The following is a 20672-nucleotide window of genomic DNA, read 5'->3' on the forward strand; positions in this document are numbered from 1 at the left end:
AGACCGCAACGCTTCTTTCTGCGCAGACAGAAATGGTGCAGGTGGGTGGGGATGAGAACAAGAGAAAGAGCAACAGCCTGGAGAATGCGGGAATTGATCCCGCTACCTTTCGCATGCTAAGCGAGCGCTCTACCATTTGAGCTAATACCCCCTGCCCACACCACGCACCCTGCCCCCTCCACCACACACTGTCAACTCAGCACAAACCCCATCCAGCGATCGCTTTGTGACGTTATTAATATAAACTGGGACCATATAGAACATGGGTTGCAACCAAGGTCCTGTAGTGGCACCAGATCCTATGTAAAGGGGGTCATATAAGGTGTCTAAGACCAGGTTACGGGTTACTGGTTATGATTATGCTGTCTCTATGTCTGTATCATGTTGTAGTTGAAGTTATGAATATTGGCTGTATACTGTCTATATTTCAAACTTGCGCTGTGTTACTGGGAAAGATCCCAGACAAGTGGGTGTTAGCTCTGCTTAGCCTGCTTGATGGCCCATTAAGGACCATCAGCTACACAATCGACCCATTGAGAGGAGGCAGATACGCCTTGTGACTCAGCAAAGTATGCAGGGACTTGCCCATGTGACTCCAAACTCCATTTTGCTGTAATTTTCCACAGTAAGAACAAAGAAGTGTTTTTACACCTGCAAGTGCCTATCTAAGGGTGATGCCTCACCTCCATCTGGTCTTCAGTCCTGCTTCTTACCTCTGGAGGGACTTTGCTACAAACTGAAGCTCTACACAAAGGACTGATGACCCATCCCAGCGGGGGATGTTCTCCAGAGACTTGATTTCAACCTGCAGTTTACTCCATCACTGCTACAAGCCTGAACTAAGAACTTTGCCATTACTGTATGTAATTGATTCCCTTTAACCACTTCTAGCCCTCACCTCTACCTTTTTCCCTTTATGACTAAACCTTTAGATTTTAGATGTTAAGGATTGGCAACAGCGTGATTTGTGGGTAAGATCTGATGTGTCTATTGACCTGGGTCTGGGGCTTGGTCCTTTGGGATCGAGAGAACCTTTTTCTTTTACTGGGGTGTTGGTTTTCATAACCATTCATCCCCAAGACGAGTGGCACTGGTGGTGATACTGGGAGACTGGACTGTCTAAGGAAATTGCTTGTGTGACTTGTGCTTAGCCAGTGGGTGAAACCGAAGTCATTTTTGTCTGGCTGGTTTGGTTTGCCTTAGAGGTGGAAAAACCCCAGCCTTGGGCTGTGACTGCCCTGTTTGAGCAATTGGTCCTGAATTGGCACTCCCAGTTGGGTCCCGCCAGAACCGCATCGTCACACGCTTCACACCGCAAAACAAACTACCTTTATGCTTGCACACCCCCTCGGAAAGGACCTCCGCTCAACAAGGACACCTGGCATAGCAAAGAACGCTGCTCCCCTTTCTTGCCTTTCAACCAAATACACCTTTCCAGAGACCATCACAGAAACTCACACACGCCCAGGCTTTGCACTCCCACACACACCTAATGCCTCTGCTCATGACAACAAGAAGAGCAAAAACGGCAAAGGAAAGGGGACGAGTTGCCTCCCTGCCCGCCTAGGCTGAGGAGAGCAAAGCTTCGGATTATCTACGCATAGCCCGGCAGCTCCTTGCCAGAAAGTCCGCCAGATCGGGCTTGTAGCAATTCTCCGCCAGAAGCCTTTTACACACTCTGTGCAGTCATGGTTTCCCAAAGAAATCCCAGCTCTACCAATGGGATGGACAAAAGCCCAAAACGGAAAGAAATGGAACCGCTCCCTCACACTATTCCATAAACTGAGCTCTGTGACGCTGGGGAAAGATGGACAAAGAGAGAGCAAACCACTGAAACGCACACATTGCTACAACGGGGAGCATAATAACCCACCGTCAGCTGTGCACACAATCGGTTGAGCCTGAAGGACAAGGCACTCTCAGCCACTAAAGGGCCTTTCCTATCCCCCCACCCTACGTTAGCCCACTCCCTGCCACCAGAAACTACGTCCCCGCGGCACCTCTGCCCCATGCAAAAAAAAACGGAGATGGCTTGGGGACATAGCTACGGCCGGTCTCTGTTAAGAACAAAGGCGCCCCGCTACCAGGGTGAGAAATGCCACTCCGAAGCCCGAGATCCATAGTTAGATGTCTACGCTGTGAGTGGGGGAGGGTGAAGAGAAAGGAACTCTGCCTATACAGGCGTAAACCGTGGCCTAGGTACTTGGAAACAGGCATGGTAGATGAAAGTAGTGGCAAGTGGTGCTTTAAATGCAGCAGACTTCCAGCGGCCAGTCTCGCACGAATGGAGGGAAAATGGCGGTGGCCAGAGTGGGCGCTCTAAAGAAGAGCGTGTAACCGAGGAAAGAAAAGCCCACTCCTTCGAGCCGGAGTTCAGCCAGCGACCTAAGGATTCCCAGGGGAACGAAGCCTACAGTCCTCCGCTCTACCAGCTGAGCTATCGAAGGAAGACAGGAGCAAAGGGACACGAGTCACTCAAGGTGTCAGGCAGAACTGCCACTGGCACTTAGGCATAATTATAGGCTTGCCTCTGCCCAGCCCTTGAAAGGAATAAGCGACACACACCTAGCCCTTCATCCTCACGGCTGCCCCGGGGGCTCGGCAGCCGCCAAGTTTACCCTCAATTCACCCACCGGGAAGCCCGCACACAGCTACCGCTCAAAGGCTCCCTAACAGCCCTGGCACGAAGACAAGGCCGCAAGGTAAGAACGGAACGCCGGGGGCACGACGTTAGCCCTGTCTCCTAGCCGGGACGCCGCATCCTCCCCCTGACCCACAAGGGACCCGGGATTGTCTCAAGCACGCGCAGCACAATGTTGGGACCCCAGCCCTGATTCCCACACAGAAAAGGGACGATGGTGCAATGGAAAACATGTTCAGGGCCTCCTGCCTGCCTTCTACGGGGCCTTTTAAACCACAACATTTTCACAGTCCATTCCCCTTCCCCTTCGTCAATTACTGACACATTCCCGCTCATACCCTTTCACACCTGACTCGGCCCCCCACGCCTACCTCAGGAAAAACAAACGCAAAGCAACTGGCAACAGAAGAGAACTCACACACACACACACGCACACACACTCCTGAAAGAGAAGTTGCCCCTTTTGCTCCCTCGGGACAAAAGGCTTACTGCCAAGCCAAGAGTGGACCACAACGCTCCTTTCTGCGCAGACATAAATGGTGCAGGTGGGCGGGGATGAGAACAGGAGAAAGAGCAAGAGACTGGAGAACGCGGGCATCGATCCCACTACCTCGCGCATGCTAAGCAAGCGCTCTACCATTTGAGCTAATTCCTAATGCCCACACCAAGAGACCCGCCACCTCCGCCACGCACTGTCAACTCCTTTCAACCAAATATACCTTTCCAGAGACCATCTGTCATAACATTTTTCCCAGATCTGGACCTTTGCGTCCAAAATATGGGTGTTAGCATGAAAATCTCCAAGCTTAGTTACCAGCTTGGACCCGATAACGCTGCCACCAGCCAGGGATTTATACAGTGCCTAGCTCACTGTTGTCTCCCCCAACACCTTCCCCAGGGGACCCCAAGACTCAAATTCCTTGAGTCTTACAACAAAGGGGTATAAACCATTTCCCTTCCCACCCCTACCCTCCAGGTGTTCCCTCCCTGGGTTCCTGGAGAGATATACAGAAGCAAGCTCCGTGAAACTATACAGAGGGACTCCACCCTCCCTCTTTCCAGTCCTGGAAAACACAAGTACCGAGAGATCTAATCTCTTCCCTCTGCCCTTCACCCAGAGGGTATGCAAAGTCAGGCTAGTAAATCTAACACAAAGAGATTTCCCCATGACTCCAACAGGTCTTAAAAAGAAAGCTTTATATAAAAAGAAAGAAAAGGACATAAAAATGGTCTCTCTGTATTAAGGTGACAAATACAGGGTCATTTGCTTAAAAGAAAAAAAGAAGAAGAAACAGACTTATCCAAAAAGAATACAATTTAACACATTCCAGCAACTACACACATGTAAATACAAAAGAAAACAATATAAACCTATGGTCTTCCTATCTTTGTACTTACAACTTGGAAACAGAAGATTAGAAAGCCAGGAGATAGCAAAGTCACTCTCATAGCCGAGAGGGCCCAGACACAAGACAAAGAACAAAGAAGTCACACCCAAAACTTCCCTCCACCCAGATTTGAAAAGAAATCTTGTTTCCTGATTGGTCCTCTGGTCAGGTGTTTCAGGTTACTCCTTTCCAGGTAAAAGAGACATTAACCCTTAGCTATCTGTTTATGACACGCCCCCCAAATTGCAGACAGTGGGGAACCTCACTGGCAGCGATTTCCTCCTAGAACTTTAAAATAAACAGATTAATACAACACATGCACCTTACATATACCACTAAGTATATAACTAACAGACTTTTACATTTTAAGAACACTTTTTAACTACTGGATTCTGGGAAACTCTCACGGGAGAGAGCATCAGTTACTTTGTTAGAAGCTCCTGAGATGTGCTGAATTTCAAAATCAAAATCTTGGAGAGCTAAACTCCAACGAAGAAGTTTCTTGTTGTTCCCCTTGGCAGTATGAAGCCACTTTAGCGCAGCACGGTCAGTTTGTAGCTGGAACCGCCGTCCCCAAACATATGGGCGTAGCTTTTCCAGGGCGTACACAATGGCGTAGCATTCCTTTTCACTGACTGACCAGTGACTTTCCCTCTCAGACAGTTTCTTGCTGAGAAACATGACAGGATGGAAGTTGTGATCCGTTGCTTTCTGCATGAGGACTGCTCCTATACCACGCTCAGATGCATCTGTGGTTACTAGGAATGGCTTGTCAAAGTCTGGGGCCATTAGCACAGAGTCTGACATGAGCGTTGCCTTAAGTTGGGTAAAGGCCTTCTGACACTCATCAGTCCACTTAACTGCATTTGGCTGGGTCTTTTTGGTCAGGTCGGTCAGTGGGGCAGCAATTTGGCTGTAGTGTGGTACAAATCGCCTGTAGTACCCGGCCAAGCCTAAGAAGGATTGAACCTGTTTCTTTGACTTTGGGACAGGCCACTTTTGGATAGCATCCACCTTGGCCTGTAGGGGGTTTATGGTTCCTCGACCTACCTGGTGTCCCAGGTAAGTCACTCTGTTTTGGCCTATTTGACACTTTTTGGCCTTAACAGTTAGTCCGGCCTGCCTGATGCGCTCAAAGACCTTTTCCAGGTGTAGTAGGTGTTCGGGCCAGGAGTCTGAAAAAATGGCCACATCATCGAGGTATGCAACTGCATATTCTCCCAGTCCTGCTAGTAGACCATCTACCAGCCTCTGGAAGGTGGCGGGTGCATTTCCCAGCCCGAAAGGAAGGACATTAAATTCATACACCCCCGCATGAGTGACGAATGCTGACCTTTCCTTGGCAGGTTCATCTAGCTGTACTTGCCAGTACCCCTTAGTTAAGTCTATTGTAGAGATGAACTGGGCACGTCCTAACTTCTCCAATAGCTCATCGGTGCGTGGCATTGGATAGTTGTCCGGACAAGTTACCACATTTAGCTTACAGTAGTCCAAGAAAAAGCGTATTTCCCCATTTGGTTTGGGTACCAGAACCACTGGAGATGCCCATGTACCCAAGACAGGCTCTTTCAAAATTTTCCAAGGCCTCAGTGTCATCACCTGCCTTGTAGGTGGGAAATTTCTTGGTATGTGGAACTATAATTGGCGAAACGTTGTTAGGATTGGCTGGAGCATGCTGCCCAGCCTGCGCTAAGTCCAGTTCATGTTTTCTCTGTTTTTCCCTCTCTTCACTTTCTTTTTGTTGTTTTTCCATCTCTTCTTCTTCTTGTTTCCTTCTGTGGGCCACCTCTTCTTCTTCTTGTTTCCTTCTGTGAGCAGCGTCTTCTTCTTGTTGTTTTCTTTTGTGGGCTGCCTCTTCCTTGGCTAGTTCTGCATTAATTAGTTCTATCCGTCTCTTATGTTCATTTTCTTTGTCTATGGCTTGTTGCCGTGCTCGCTCCTGCCTTAGGCTTTCCTTGGAGATCATGTTTTCTGCTTTCTTGTGCTGAGGCTCCCTCTGGTGTTTATTGTCTGAACTGCAGCTTCTCTGTTGCCTCCTGCGGTCCGCCTAGCAACAATGCCTTTTTCCCTTTCTTCATCTAGCTAATCTTTTAAATGTAAAGTAAACCAGAAAAACCACTTTATTTGCATGTGTATTGCTGGATACTTGACTCTCAATGGGAGTGCTATTGTCTGACAAAAGACCCATTTGTCACAGCTTAATGGTTCCTTGCTTAATATGCAAGCTACTGCCAGGAGAGAACAGAAAGAAAAAAAATTTCTCTCTGGTTCCTTTTAAAACCAAACCCTCTCTGCTTAAAAGCCACTAGCAGAGAAAAGAAAAATATAATATTCCTACTGGCTTCTGGATTCTATCTATCCCACAACGCTGCACACCATGTCATAACATTTTTCCCAGATTTGGACCTTAGCGTCCAAAATATGGGTGTTAGCATGAAAACCTCCAAGCTTAGCTACCAGCTTGGACATGGTAAAGCTGCCACCACCCAAAAAATTAGAGTGTTTTGGGGCACTCTGGTCCCCCCAACAACCTTCCCTGGGGACCCCAAGACCCAAATTCCTTGAGTCTTACAACAAAGGGGAATAAACCATTTCCCCCCCCTTCTCCCTTCCAGGTGTTCCCTCCCTGGGTTCCTGGAGAGATACACAGAAGCAAGGTTCGTGAATCTAAACAGAGGGACTCCACCCTCCCCGTTTCCAGTCCTGGAAATACAAGTACTTCCCTCTTCACCCAGAGAGTATGCAAAGTCAGGCTTAGTAAATCTAACACAAAGAGATTTTCCCCCTGACTTCTTCCTCCCACCAATTCCCTGGTGAGTTGCAGACTTAATTCCCTGGAATTCCCACTAAAGAAAAACTCCAACATGTCTAAAAAGAAAGCTTTATAAGAAGAAAGAAAAATATATAAAAATGGTCTCTCTGTATTAAGGTGACAAATACAGGGTCAATTGCTTAAAAGAAATATGAATAAACAGCCGTATCCACAAAGAATACAATTTAACACATTCCAGCAACTACACCCATGTAAATACAAAAAACAAACAATATAAACCTACTGTCTTGTCTCTTTGTACTTACACCTGGGAAACAGAAGATTAGAAAGGCAGGAGACAGAAAAGATCACTCTCAGAGCCGAGAGGGTCAGACACAAGACAAAGAACAAAGAACTCACACACAAACTTCCCTCCACCCAGATCTGAAAAAGTCTTGTTTCCTGATTGGTCCTCTGGTCAGGTGTTTCAGGTTACTGTTGTTACCCCTTTACAGGTAAAAGAACATTAACCCTTAGTTATCTGTTTATGACAGGTGCAATGAGAAGAAACTAAGGGATGTCCATATGGGCAGTCTTCCCCTCCCACCCCACCCCACCCCACCCCACCCTCCAAGGAAGGTGCATGAGAAGGAAGGAGTACAGATATGCCTCCAGAACGGTGGAGTGGAGAAAGTACACCTGGAGACCCATTGCAGGGCACATGTTGATCTAGCATGATTTTTAGTAAGCCCTTTGACACAGTTCCACGTGACATTCTTATATACAAACAAAAGGAAGTGTGGTCTAGAGGAAATTGCTGTAAGACAGGTGCACAATTAGTTGAAAAAAATGTACTCAGAGTAATTATTGATGGTACTACACTTGGAAAGGAAAATCAAATAACATCAGAACGGCCACACTGGGTCAGACCAATGGTCCATCTTGTCCAATAGCCTGTCTCTGACAGTGGTCAGTGCCATATACTTCAGAAGGAATGAATAGAACAGGGCAATTATCAAATGATCCATCCTCGGTCATCCAGTCCCAGCTCCCAGTAGTAAGTTTTTGGAACACTTAGAGCATGGGGTTGCATCTGTGACCATCCTCGTTAATACCCATTGATGGACCTTTCCTCCATGAACTTTATCTAATTCTCGCATGTAAGACATGGGAGGTAATTGTCCCACTCAGAACTGGTGATACCTCAGCTGTGTCCAATTCTGGGTGTCACATTTTAAGAAAGATGTGGGGAAAATGGAAAGAGTCCAGAGAAGAACCGGGAGTCTAGGCTGGCCTTCTGGAACATAAATAAGATCCTTGTGATAGATGAAGCCATCCTGCAGCCTGAATTTCGAACTAAATGGAACATCTGTGTTTTCCGGGGTCTGGCAGATCTGGGTCTTGAAGGAATCATGAGACAGCATGATGGACATTAGATCGCTGTCACATTGACCCATTGACAAAGTTGGATGCCTTAAGCACTGTGGAGGGAAGTTCCTCATCAGGCTCAAGGTGCTCCTTTTTGCTTTCCCATTTCTAGCCCATTTCTAGTTGACGGGTTACAACAAAGTCAAATCGGGAATAAAAGAGACAAATGGATCTAGTGCTGATTGAGGTGCCTGGCCTTCCTGAGCTACTTCAGGTTTTTATGGTCTCTGGGAACCTAGACTAGGAACTGAGATCCAACCAGGAGGTGACAGGACCCAGTGGAACTTGCATTTTTCATGTTTCGCATACAGATGTTTTTGCCGGAGTCTTTCTAAGATGCAGTGCCAAGTCAGTCACAAAGATCCTGATCATCAGAAAAAAATGAAGCTCTCATCAAGGTAAAGGACCACAAATTGGTCCGACATGTCTTGGAAGATATCACTAATGAAGTGCTGAAAGGTTGCCAAGAGGTTGCACAGGCTGAAAGTCATGACCTGATATTTGAAATGCCTATACCAGCTGTGGAAACCCAATACAGAGGCTTCCAGAAGGTTCCTTCTAGACTGGCTCCTCTTGTCTCCTCATATCCAAACTAGATGATAGGCTACACAAAGATCCAGCTTAATGAAGACTCTGGCAGAGCTCACTCTTTCCATGCGCCCATTATTAAGAGGTAAGGGGTACTAGTTCTGGACTGTAACTTTATTTAATGCCTGGTATTCCACATAAGGATGCAGGGAGCCATATTTCTTAGTCACAAAGAAGATCACACCCTCAGCCAGGGACACAGAGGATAGATGAAATACTATTGTAGATTTTCCTTGCGATAGCTCTAGAGATCCTAGAGATCTGGTTCTGAGAGGGAATAGATTTGACTGAAAGGATCTCCATTCCAGACTGGACATCAGTGGGGCAGTTGTAACTGCAATGTGGTGGCAAGATGTCAGCCTGTTTGTTTTTCCCAGCAACATCTGCTAAAGCCTGATACTTGGCAGATATTCCCAAGGCAATTGGGAAAGTAGTGGGGACCCTAGCCTCTGTTTGCCAGAAGCTGGGAATGAGTGACTGGGGATGGATCACTTGATGATTACCTGTTCTGTTCATTCCCTCTGGGGCACCTGGCACTGGCCACTGTTGGAAGGCGGGATACTGGGCTGGATGGACCTTTGGTCTGACCCAGTAGGGCCAGTCTCATGTTCTTATGGAGACTGCCAGGGTTCCTTCCATACTAAGTCTTTTGGTCTCAGGATCCCCTGGGTGACAGGTAGAGCTGCAGAGGACCTCTGGCCTCCGGCTGAGTTTCAGGAAGCAAGACAGCTGGTGGTATGGCAAATTAAACTGAATCATGCCAGTCCGCTGGTGGATACATGGATTGTTGGCGATGAGCTATGGGATGATAAGAATGATTGGAGAGTGCAGTGCACAGATCAACGTGAACTGGAGAATTTCATGGTGACCTTGAAAGGTGATGACTTGTAAGGGGGCCATTTGGTGGGTGACTGAGTCCAAATAGAGGAGTGATCTGTCAATGGCCTCCATGAAGTTGGGAGGAGTCTTGCACTGAGTCGGGATATTATGCACTCGGGCCAACTCCAAATCCATGAAATTATTTGAAGCACCAGAGTCCGCTAGAGCTTCTAGATTAACCTCCAACATAGCGGGGTGCTGAAGAAGGAGTGGGAGTTGGAGGGATGTCGGCTTGGCAATTTGCTGTTGCCAAAGTTTAAGCAGACCTATGTTGGCACTAGGCACTGGCATGAGGGGGAAGACTGGATCCCTCTATCCGGGCTGGAGTTTGCCATTTCCCAACCTGAAACACAGATCTGCTTTCACAGGGCTGCTTGACACGAAGTGTCACAATTTACTGCAGTATAGGTATAGGCTTCATGCTTGACACTGGTTTTTCTCTGCATCGTAGAGACAGGGATGGGCTTGGCCAATCTACTTGCGTTTGGCTGGAATGAGAGCACCAGGAGTTGGCAAACCAGATCTGGTGAAGTTGGCACAGGTCAGGAGGTTGACCTCCTTTCTAGGCAGCATTCCATCAGGCTGCTGCCAACATTAATACTGAGCTTGATCAAGGTGTTCAAATTGGTCACTGGCTCTATTCACGCAAGCTCATCTTTGATCTCATCTTCAAGGCCAAGACAGAAGTGGTAGCACTGTGCAGTCTCATTCCATGCGGTGTCAGCCACGAGATGCCAAAACTCTGAGGCATCATTAGCAACTTGCCGGTGACCCTGCTGCAGGTTCTGGAGCCCAGCCTCCGCCGTGCGTACATAGCTCAGGTCATCAAAAATTACTGTGATATTTTGAACCAAGGCCTCAGACTGGTTCAGGACGTTACAGAAGTGGGGAGGCCCAAGCCAATGCCACCCCAGTCAGCTGGCTGATAAGTCCAACCTGAGACTGGTCCGTGTGGAAAGACTGCAGGCACAGCAGGATTAGGAGCTGGGACTGGTTCATAAAACCAGGAAACTGGCTGTGGTCACCACCACATTTGTCCAGCGGGGGAATTCTAGGTTGCGGATGGGGAAGTGTCCTGAGTAACACAGGCTGTGCCTGCCACATAGCGTTCGGTGCCTGCAGGGCATCTGCAGGTTCTGTAGGTGCACCAGTGGTTTCCCTAGGAATTGAAATTAGGGGAGGTGTTCGTATTTATACGGGGGGGTGTCAAGTCCAATGAGATATATAAATAGAGATGAATAAAGTAAATATTTTGTTAGTATGATGCAAATTTAACATAAGGATAATGCAAGTTACACCAAAACATATAACAGATCTAGATTTCTAAAAACATATGATTTTTTTAAAAAAATATATTTAATTTAAATTGACTTTTGAAAAGTAAGCCATCATGGGATAAGAGAGAAGTCTTCTCAAGGATCAGTAACTGGTTAAAAGATGGGAAACAAAGAGTAGGAATAAATTGTCAGTTTTCAGAATGTAGAGAGATAAATAGTGGTATCCCTGAGGGGTCGGTACTGGGACTATTACTGTTCAGCATACTCATAAATGATCTGAAAAAAATGGGTAAACAGTGAGGTGGCATAATACAAAACTATTCAAGATAGTTAAGTCCCAGGCAGACTGGGAAGCATCACAAAGGGATCTCACAAAACTAGGTGACTGGGCAACAAACATGGCAGATGAAATTCAGTGTTGATCAATGCAAAGTGATGCACATTGGAAAACAATCTCAACTATAGATACAAAATGATGGTGTCTAAATTAGCTGTTAACACTCAAGAAAGAGATCTTGGAGTCATTGTGGATAGTTCTCTGAAAACATCCACTCAATGTGCAGCGGCAGTCAATGATTCCCAACGTTCTGTTTGCTTTTTTAAAAAGAACAGGAGTACTCATGGCACCTTAGAGACTAACAAATTTATTTGAGCATAAGCTTTTGTGGGCTTCAACCCAGTTCATCGGATGTAGCCCACAAAAGCTTATGCTCAAATAAATTTGTTAGTCTCTAAGGTGCTACAAGTACTCCTGTTCTTTTTGTGGATACAGACTAACACGGCCATTACTCTGAAACCATTGCTTTTTTAAGAAAAAGATAGATAATAAGACAGAAAATATAAAAATCATGGTACTTGTACACCTTGAATACTGTGAGGAGATCTGGTCACCCCATCCCAAAAAAGTTATATTGGAAATGGAAAAGGTACAGAGATGGGCAACTAAAATGTTTAGGGGCATGAAACAGGAGGAGAAATTACGACTGGGAATTTTCATCTTAGAAAAGAGACGACTAAGGGGGAGTATGATAGTGGTCTATAAAATCTTGACTGGTGTGAAGAAAGTGAATAAGGAAATGTTATTTAATCCTTCACATAACACAAGAACCAGCAGTCACCAATGAAATTAATAGGCAGCAGGTTTTAAAAAAACAAAAGGAAGTATTTCTTCACACAACATAAAGTTAACCCATGGAACTCTTTGCCAAGGGATGCTGTGAAGACCAAAACTATAACAGGATTAAAAAAAGAACTAGATACATTCCTGGAGAATAGGTCCATCGGTGGCTATTAGCCAGGATGGGGAGGGATGCAACACCATGCTCTGAGTGTCCCTAGCCTGTTTGCCAGAAGCTGGGAATGGGCAACAGGGGATGGATCATTTGATGATTACTTGTTCTGTTCATTCCCTCTGACACACCTGGCCTCGACCACTGTTGGAAGACAGGATACTGGGCTACATGGACCATTGGTCTGACCCAGTATGACCATTCTTATGTAAAAATTAATTATAATAATAAAAATGTTTAGTACAGAAACACCCCAACATAATGACCTCTCAAGATAGCAACAATGGGAGATAACAACCTTGGCAAATACTGCATTTTAAAAATCTTGGCCTACTAGGAAACATATTTATATAAGTTTCCATTCCCAGTCACAAATCTAGCATTCTGGACCAAAGCCACTAAAATATAGTCCAACAAACAAATGTTTATTTAATGTGCGCCTTATTTAAGCTGTCGGAGCTGCTTTCATGTGAGTACACCTCCCAGGTGGGGGGCAAGAAGGCACCTTGCTCGTTCTTCCAGCTGCTCACTGTTCGCTCTGGCCATGGCTGTCCATTCACTCCACCGCTCTGTTGCCAATGGCCTTGCGCAGTCACCTTCTGCTGCCGCCTGCCTCTGTGACCTATGCAAGTTGGTCTGTTGAGGTTCCACCCAGTCCCAGTGATTTCAGCTGAACTCTCAGTGGGGGAACCTCTCTGCTAGTGCAGTCTGGGCTGTCCTTTACACAAACACTGTCCCCACAGGAACACTGTCCCCATAGCAGGACTAAGCATATAGACCTGATTATCAGCGATTTCAGCTGCAGTGGTCACTTAACAGAACAAAAGACTATCTATGGAGCCTAATCAGCTCTATCTTTAAACAGAGGAGAGGGACAGGGCCCCACCCTCTCTTTTGATGCCCTCAGTCAGCACAGGCTAAGTACAGTTCTACTGCCTTTTACTCATACAATAAGAACAACAACGTTTCATTCCCAACCCCACCTCCCGTATTCAAATGATTTGTAACCCAACCCCAGCCAAAATCTATCACTTGGGCAACACAGCTCTGTTTGCTGGATACCTAGGTAGATTAGGTGTGAATGTAAATACAATCTGGTCCTGAAGCCTTTCCCCCCAGCCCATCATTAGTTGTCAGGGAGAGCTCATTGAGACTTTGCTTACAAATCATCATTGGAAATTATTAGGTTGGCCAACATAATAGAAATGAATGCACTGACATTGTCATAAAAAATAACAGCTGTATAAGGAAGCTAGTCTATGTTCATACTTTTCAAATCTATTATACTCTCAGATACACGTATGTTATCATACACTGTATATGCTTTTAAAGTGTGTATTAATGGTTCAATTTCAATTCAAATTTCCAAACAGTCACTAAATTGGCATGTTTCAGAGTAGCAGCTGTGTTAGTCTGTATCTGCAAAAAGAACAGGAGTACTTGTGGCACCTTAGAGTCTAACAAATGTATTTGAGCATAAGCTTTTGTGGGCCCACTTCATCGGATGCATAGAATGGAACTTATAGTGAGGAGATATGTATACATACATAGAACATGAAAAGGTAGGAGTCGCCCAACCAACTCTAAGAGGCTAATGAATTAAGATGAGCTACTATCAGCAGGAGAAAAAAAACTTGAGTAGTGATAATCAAGATAGCTCATTGAAGACAGTTTGACAAGAAGGTGTGAGGATACGTAACATGGGGAAATAGATTTAATATGTGTAATGGCTCAGCCATTCCAAGTCTCTGTTTAAGCCTAAATTGATTGATTGTATCTAGTTTGCATATTAATTGAAGTTAGCAGTTTCTAGTTGGAGTCTGTTTTTGAAGCTTTTCTGTTGCAAAATTGCCACCTTTAAATCTGTTACTGAATGGCCAGAGAGGCTGAAGTGTTTTCCAACTGTTTTTTGAATATTATGATTCCTGATGTCAGGTTTGTGTCCATTTATTCTTTTGTGTAGAGACTGTCCGGTTTGGCCAATGTACATGACAGAGGGGCATTGCTGGCACGTGATGGCATATATCACATAGGTAGATGTGCAGGTGAACGAGCCCCTGATGGTGTGGGTGATGTGATTAGGTCTATTATGGTGTCACTTTAATAGATATGTGGACAGAGTTAGCATCGGCCTTTGTTGCAAGGATAGATTCATGGGTTAGTTTTTTTGTTCTGTGGTGTGTGGTTGCTAGTGAGTATTTTCTTCAGACTGGGGGGCTGTCTGTAAGCAAGGATAGACCTGTCTCCCAAGATCTGTGAGAGTGAGGGATCATCTTTCAGGATAGGTTGTAGATCTTTGAGGATGCCCTGGAGAGGTTTTAGTTGGGGGATGAAGTGGCATTCTGTTACTTTCTCTTTTTTTGAGCCTATCGTGTAGTACATGACTTCTGGGTACTCTTCTGGCTCTGTCAATCTGTTTTTTCACTTCAACAGGTGGGTATTGTAGTTTTTAAGAATGCTTGATAGAGATCTTGTAGGTGTTTGTCTGTGTCTGAGGGACTGGAGCAAATGCGGTTGTATCTTAGACTTGGCTGTAGACAATGGATCGTGTGGTGTGTCCTGGATGGAAGCTGGAGGCATGTAGGTAAGTATAGCAGTCAGTAGGCTTCCGATATAGGGTGGTGTTTATGTGACCATCACTTATTAGCACAGTAGTGCCAAGGAAGTGGACCGCTTGTGTGGATTGGTCTAGGCTGAGGTTGGTGGTGAGATGGAAATTGTTGAAATCATGGTGGAATTCCTCAAGGGCTTCTTTTCCATAGGTCCAGATGATGATGTCATCAATGTAGCGCAAGGAGAGTAGGGGCGTTAGGGGATGAGAAGTAAGTAAGCGTTGTTCTAAATCAGCCATAAAGATGTTGGCATACTATGGTGCCATGCGGGTACTCGTAGCAGGGCCACTGACTAGAAGGTATATATTGTCCACAAATGTGAAATAGTTGTGGGTGAGGACAAAGTTGCAAAGTTCAGCCACCAGGTTTGGCATGTAACTAGTTCACAAAACTGGGGGGTGGGGATGGGGAGAAATCCCTGGAGGTACCATTTGAAAACTAACAGCTCTCTGGTCAATAAAATCATGATGCAACATTACATAGAGAGCTATGAGTTCCCCCTATACGACATTACTTGTGAAACCCCGACAGCCCCTCCTAGGCAAATGCTGTTAAAGAGGTCTGTCCTAAGCAAAGGAATAGGGGTTTATATAAGCAGCAGACAGGGTCATCAACACAGCAGGGGAAGGAGATGGTAGTGAACAGAGCAATTTACATTTCAGCAAACACAAGTGGAGGGAGAAGAGCACATATAATGTTGACAGACCCTGGTTGTTGATAGGCAGGATCAAACCTGGGACTTTTGGAACTTAGTGCATGATCCTCTACTGCATGAGCTAAGAGCCAACTGGCTGTTGAGCAGACTCATTTAACTGTCTCTAAATGGTCTTGGTGACACTAGATGGGACAGGACACCACACCCAGGAGGTGTGTGAGTTACACTCGGAGCCTTCACCACCAGACTTCAGGTCGCCTTCCTCACATCTTGGATAAACTTTGCTTTGAGGGGATCCTTTAGAACAGTGGGTCTCAACCTTTTCAGTCTACTGTGCCCCTTTCAGGAGTCTGATTTGTCTTGTGCACCCCCAAGTTTCACCTCACTTAGAAACTACTTGTTTACAAAATCAGATCTAAAATACAGATGTGTCACAGCACACTCTTACTGATAAATTGCTGACTTTCTCCTTTTGTCTGTATGAAATTTTAACCTGTACTTTATTTCACTAGCTTGTTATGTAGCCTGCTGTAAAACTAGGCAAATATTGACAGAAGTTGATGTGCTCCCTAGAAGACCTCTGTGTACCCCGTGCCCCTGGTTGACAACCACTGCTTTAAAAGAATCAACTTCCAAGACTCAATGGACTAGAAAAGAAAGGGGCAGACAACCCCACATTCTTTCACCTAAGAAAACAAAACCACCAGCACCTTTGGGCCCCTGGAAGATAGCCGGAGCAAGGGGAGAGCCAGTCACCACTTTGCTGGGACACTGTGGCTGAGAGAAACCATCTTGAACAGAGCCTGTGTGAAATAAGGCATACATTTATATTCGTGAGAGTAATTAATCGTTGGAACAATTTACCAAAGGTTGTAGTGGATTCTCCATCACTGACAACTTTTAAATCAAGACTGGATGTTGCTCTAAAAGATCTGCTCTAGGAATTATTTTGGGGAAGTTTTCTGGCCTGTGTGATACAACATTCTGGCCTTGGAATCTATGAAGGCACCTTTCAAAGGGCAGTATGGGTGAGTAGACTATTAAACACATGAGGAAACTGAGGTACAGAGAGGCAACTCATCCAAGCTCATGCAACAGGTCAGTAGCAGAACTGTGACTGCACTGAGATTCCCTGACTGCCCAGCCAGTGCTCTGCCCATTGGAACACACTGTCTCCAATCAGATTTCTTGGAGTTCTGCTCATCCAATCAGGGAACAGAAGTCAAGTCATATGACCCGAGTGTCCAATCCACACATTGTGAGTTTTAACTAGCAAACTGATTCCTGAAGAAGAATTATTCATTGAACTCACCCCAGGATTATTTTTGAAATTGGGATAAATTTGAGTGCCCTGTAAGCTTTTTACAGAGAATTTGTGAAGAGGAAATGGGATGGGTTCACAGCCTAAATTATTCCCCATGAATTATTTGCTTGGCTATAAAGATAAGTGCTTCCATACCGCCCACATATCGGCAGGTACTGCCGACCCAAAACATTCAAACAAGTCAGGCCTCCCAAATCATGAGATTTTAAAATTATCTGGGGGATTCTTTTGATTTGCCTTATACTTTTTGAACCATTAGGGGGGTCACATTTAGAAGCATGATGGGCTAGACATTTACTATTTCTTAAATGACAGTGGAGATTCTTGTGTGCTCGGGGATGGCCCCACTCCGGGGTACTCTCTCTGCACGGGCCGTTTCCCTGACCTCTGAGCAGCACATTAAGTTCAAACCAAATACAATTTATTAAACAGCAACTGTAAGGAAAATAAGGAAAAATGGAAGAGGGTGAAGGGGAACAAGGGACCCGCCCTATGGGCTCGAGGGCACCACAACCGGCATCTCTGGGACATGAGAGCAGGTCACAGCCTGTTCCTCATACTCCCGGCTCCCTCGCAGGCCTCAGGCTCTAGCCAGCCCGGGCCCTTCTCCCCAGATTGCCCACCCCCCTGGTCAGGGTCACATTCCCTCTCTCCCAAGTCCAGCCTGCGTGTCTGAGGGTGTCTCCCTGCACTGGGCCACTGCCCAGGGCCCCCTCGCTCTCCCCAACCACTCCCCGTGCTCGGCTCCAGCGTGACTGTCGCCCACAGTCTCGGCTCTGGCCCCGCAGCTCCCCGCTGCAGCTTGGCCCTGGCTCCCTGACAGCGCGGCTGGTCTGCGCTGCCCCAGCTCCCAGCTGCTCCAGCTCCCCTATCTCTGGCTGCTGCTCTCCCCTTAGCTCTGCCCCGCTCGCCTCAGGCAACTTCCCTCACACAGAGGATGGGCTCCTGGCTCCCTCATAGCCGGCCTGCCCTGTCAATCAGGCTCACCTGGAGCGTTGGCATTTCCCCCTTGGCCCTGGGGACTGTCAGTCTCAGGATCCTGATTTCTCCTCATCTGTTCCCCTTTCTTTTGGTACTGGGAGATTCCAGCCAAAAACCCCACTAAGTGTCAGTGGGGGCAGCAGCCCCCTCCTGCTGGCCTAGATCCAATCTTCAGAGCAGGCCCCTTGGACTGAACTGGAAATTGGGGTTCAAAACACACACACATCCAGCCCCTGACGCTCTGAGCTCCAAATAGTTCTTAGATCTGGCTGAGGTTCCACTCTCACAAGCTCTTCATCTACCCACCCTCCAGTCCCTCTTCCGAGTGCACGGGCCGCCCGGGGCTGCACTGACAATGTCTTCAGCAGTCAGCAGAGCTGCCAGGGACAGGGCTGAAACAGTTCCCGTCCCTGACAGCTTGATGTAAGTCGGATTGCCCAGGGGGCATCTGTCTGGGCTCGGTTGTGGGGGTGTTGCTTCAATGTGGAAACCAATGCAGAGTGCCCCAGTGCCTCCTGTCTGCAGCACAGGCCCACCAGGGACATAGGGTTTACTACAGGCTAAGGAGGTGGGGTCCCTCTTGATCAAACAATGGTAGCGATTCCCTGATTGGATGCCTTGGCACTACCTCAGTGGGCTCTACCTAGATCTAGAGCTGGGCAAACAATGGATATTTCAGTTCAGTGACACTTATGAGAAATACGTTATTTTAAAGTTTTGTTTTGGGTCAAACTGAATGTGAAATTTTTCAGACTTTTCAGTGACTCAAGGACAGTCCATGGTGAGCCTATTCCAGAGCAGAGATTTGAACTGTTGCCTTTTATAGCTAGGGTAAATGCAGCCTAAACACTAGACTAAAGGCAGAGAAGTTGCAGCACCACCAGCAGCACCACCTTTCTCCTTCTCTCTTGGCCCTTTTGTGACTGGCCAAAACTGTATGTGTCAAATGCGCTATTCACTTCAGGTCACTCGAAACTGAAATAATCCTCTTCATCCAAAGAACGTCACCCAGTTTGACATAGAACACCAAGAGCTAAATTCACAATGCGACTGAGGTGTGGTGACAGTGAACGTCACCATGCCTAACTTTTGGATGATTCACAAAATCTGTGTTGGTGCCTGGGCTTCCTGTAGAACAACTGGGGTGAGACAGACACCTGAGAAGCAGTCACAAAAGCTGGCAGTGGAGAAGACTCCAGGTTCAAGGCCCATCCTCTAGCTGAGGGGAGAAGAATTTGAATGGGGATCTGCCACTTGCCAGATGAACACACTGGGCTTTGGGGCAGCCGGACTCCCTCAATCACTCCTCTTGAAGCTGTTCCATGGGGGGAAATAATCATTGGTGCAGGGAGCCTGGACACTGGGTCTTCCACCTCCACACCCTCTGTAAGCTCACTTAGAGGAGCCCGGTTGGGCCCCTCAGCCAAGTTAGGTGGCCAGACTCCTCCCGCTCTGGTGTGGGTGCTGCGGGGAGCATGCTCAGAAACACAGATGCCTAGTGAACTTTTACTTCAAAAAATGTCACTGTCGAGTGAGTTTAGGACCCTGCAGTGGTGAGCAGCAGCTTGGCAGGGGGTTGGGCATCCCAGTGGGGCCTGATTCTGGCCATTAGGTGCCTAAAGCAGCAGTTAGGCACTTAAGCCGTGTTGTGAATCTGGCCCCAAGAGGTCGGCAGAGCTGGGAAGGGATATGAGCTCATAGGAAGAAGGAATCACAACTGGGAGGGGCTCAAGAAGTTTTGGGGTCTTAACTATGTGGGATCTCCTCTGAGCCATTCCCAGCTCTTGGAAAGCAAAGAAGTTCCTCATAGACTTTAAGGCCAGGCGGGAACATTGTAATCATCTAGTCTGACCTCCTTCACCTTGCAGGCCAAAGAACCTCACCCACCCCCTCCTGTAATAGACCCATAACCTTCCCGGGCCTTTATGACTTGGGGCAAACCAACCAGTACTTGGCTTTGTCAGAAGTTGATCTCATCAGGTTCCTTGGGCTAGATACCTAAATAATTCCCAGGCTTGAGAAGCTCTTTGTAGAGGTATCAGCTACAACACCTTCCCTGGGCCCTAGTGCCACCCCGTCCAGCCTCTCCCCCCGCCCAGTGATGCTGGGGATGGCTAGCCAATGGGTTGCTTGTACTTGAGGCTGCTATCCCTTTAAGGCTGGAGCATCCTGCTGTAATAGTACCTGCCTCTCTAAAGGGGTTAGTAGAACCTTCTCTCCAGCCACTTGTCTGCTCCCAGATACTAGGTAGATGGCCTACGTTCTGCTCTCCAAACCTTGGCCTTGCTACGTTCCTGCACTGCAGGTAATCAAGCCCAGGAAGCTCAGCTAATATGTGGAATGCAGGCGCAGTGGACTGGGGTTTAAGTTGCAGGGCACCTCAACTATCCAAGCCTCAGTTCTTGAGATCTCTGTTTTCCACAGCTTGGCCGTGGCCATTCATTATACTAAAGCACCCTTTAATTAGTAGTATCTTCCTTCCCTACTCCGACACCCCAGCCCCATGACATCTCAGCTCTTGGATGGTGTGCTGTAGAGATGGGAAATTGGAGTTAGTCATACTGCATTCAGATGGCACTCCCCTCGGGTCTGTGGCAGATCTCTCCTTCTTTCGCTCTTTGGTTCAAGGGCCTCACTTCCTTCCTGCTCCTGCCCCTCCCTCGGGTCTTGTGTCTGCTAGCTTGGAAATGCCAAACTCCAATTTTCCATCACCCCAGGAAAGCCCTGCCCTTTATCTCCTAGGAAGTTTCTCTTCTGAGCCCCATGGAGTACCCTGCTTTCCACCCTCTAGTATAAACATCTCTGGGACATTTCTGCCCACTGCTGCCACCCTTCAGTGTCTAGCACCAGGTCAGTTT

The 20672-nt window shown here is 46.9% G+C and overlaps 1 non-coding gene across 1 annotated transcript; it reads right to left on the minus strand.

Annotated features, from left to right (window-relative positions):
- Positions 1-78: 78 nt before the first annotated feature.
- TRNAA-AGC (transfer RNA alanine (anticodon AGC)) lies at positions 79-151 on the minus strand. Its single transcript has one exon. It is a non-coding gene; the product is annotated as a tRNA-Ala (tRNA).
- Between the last annotated feature and the right edge of the window lie 20521 nt (positions 152-20672).

The sequence above is a fragment of the Gopherus flavomarginatus genome, chromosome 2, assembly GCF_025201925.1.
Source record: "Gopherus flavomarginatus isolate rGopFla2 chromosome 2, rGopFla2.mat.asm, whole genome shotgun sequence".
Classification (NCBI taxonomy): Eukaryota; Metazoa; Chordata; order Testudines; family Testudinidae; genus Gopherus; species Gopherus flavomarginatus.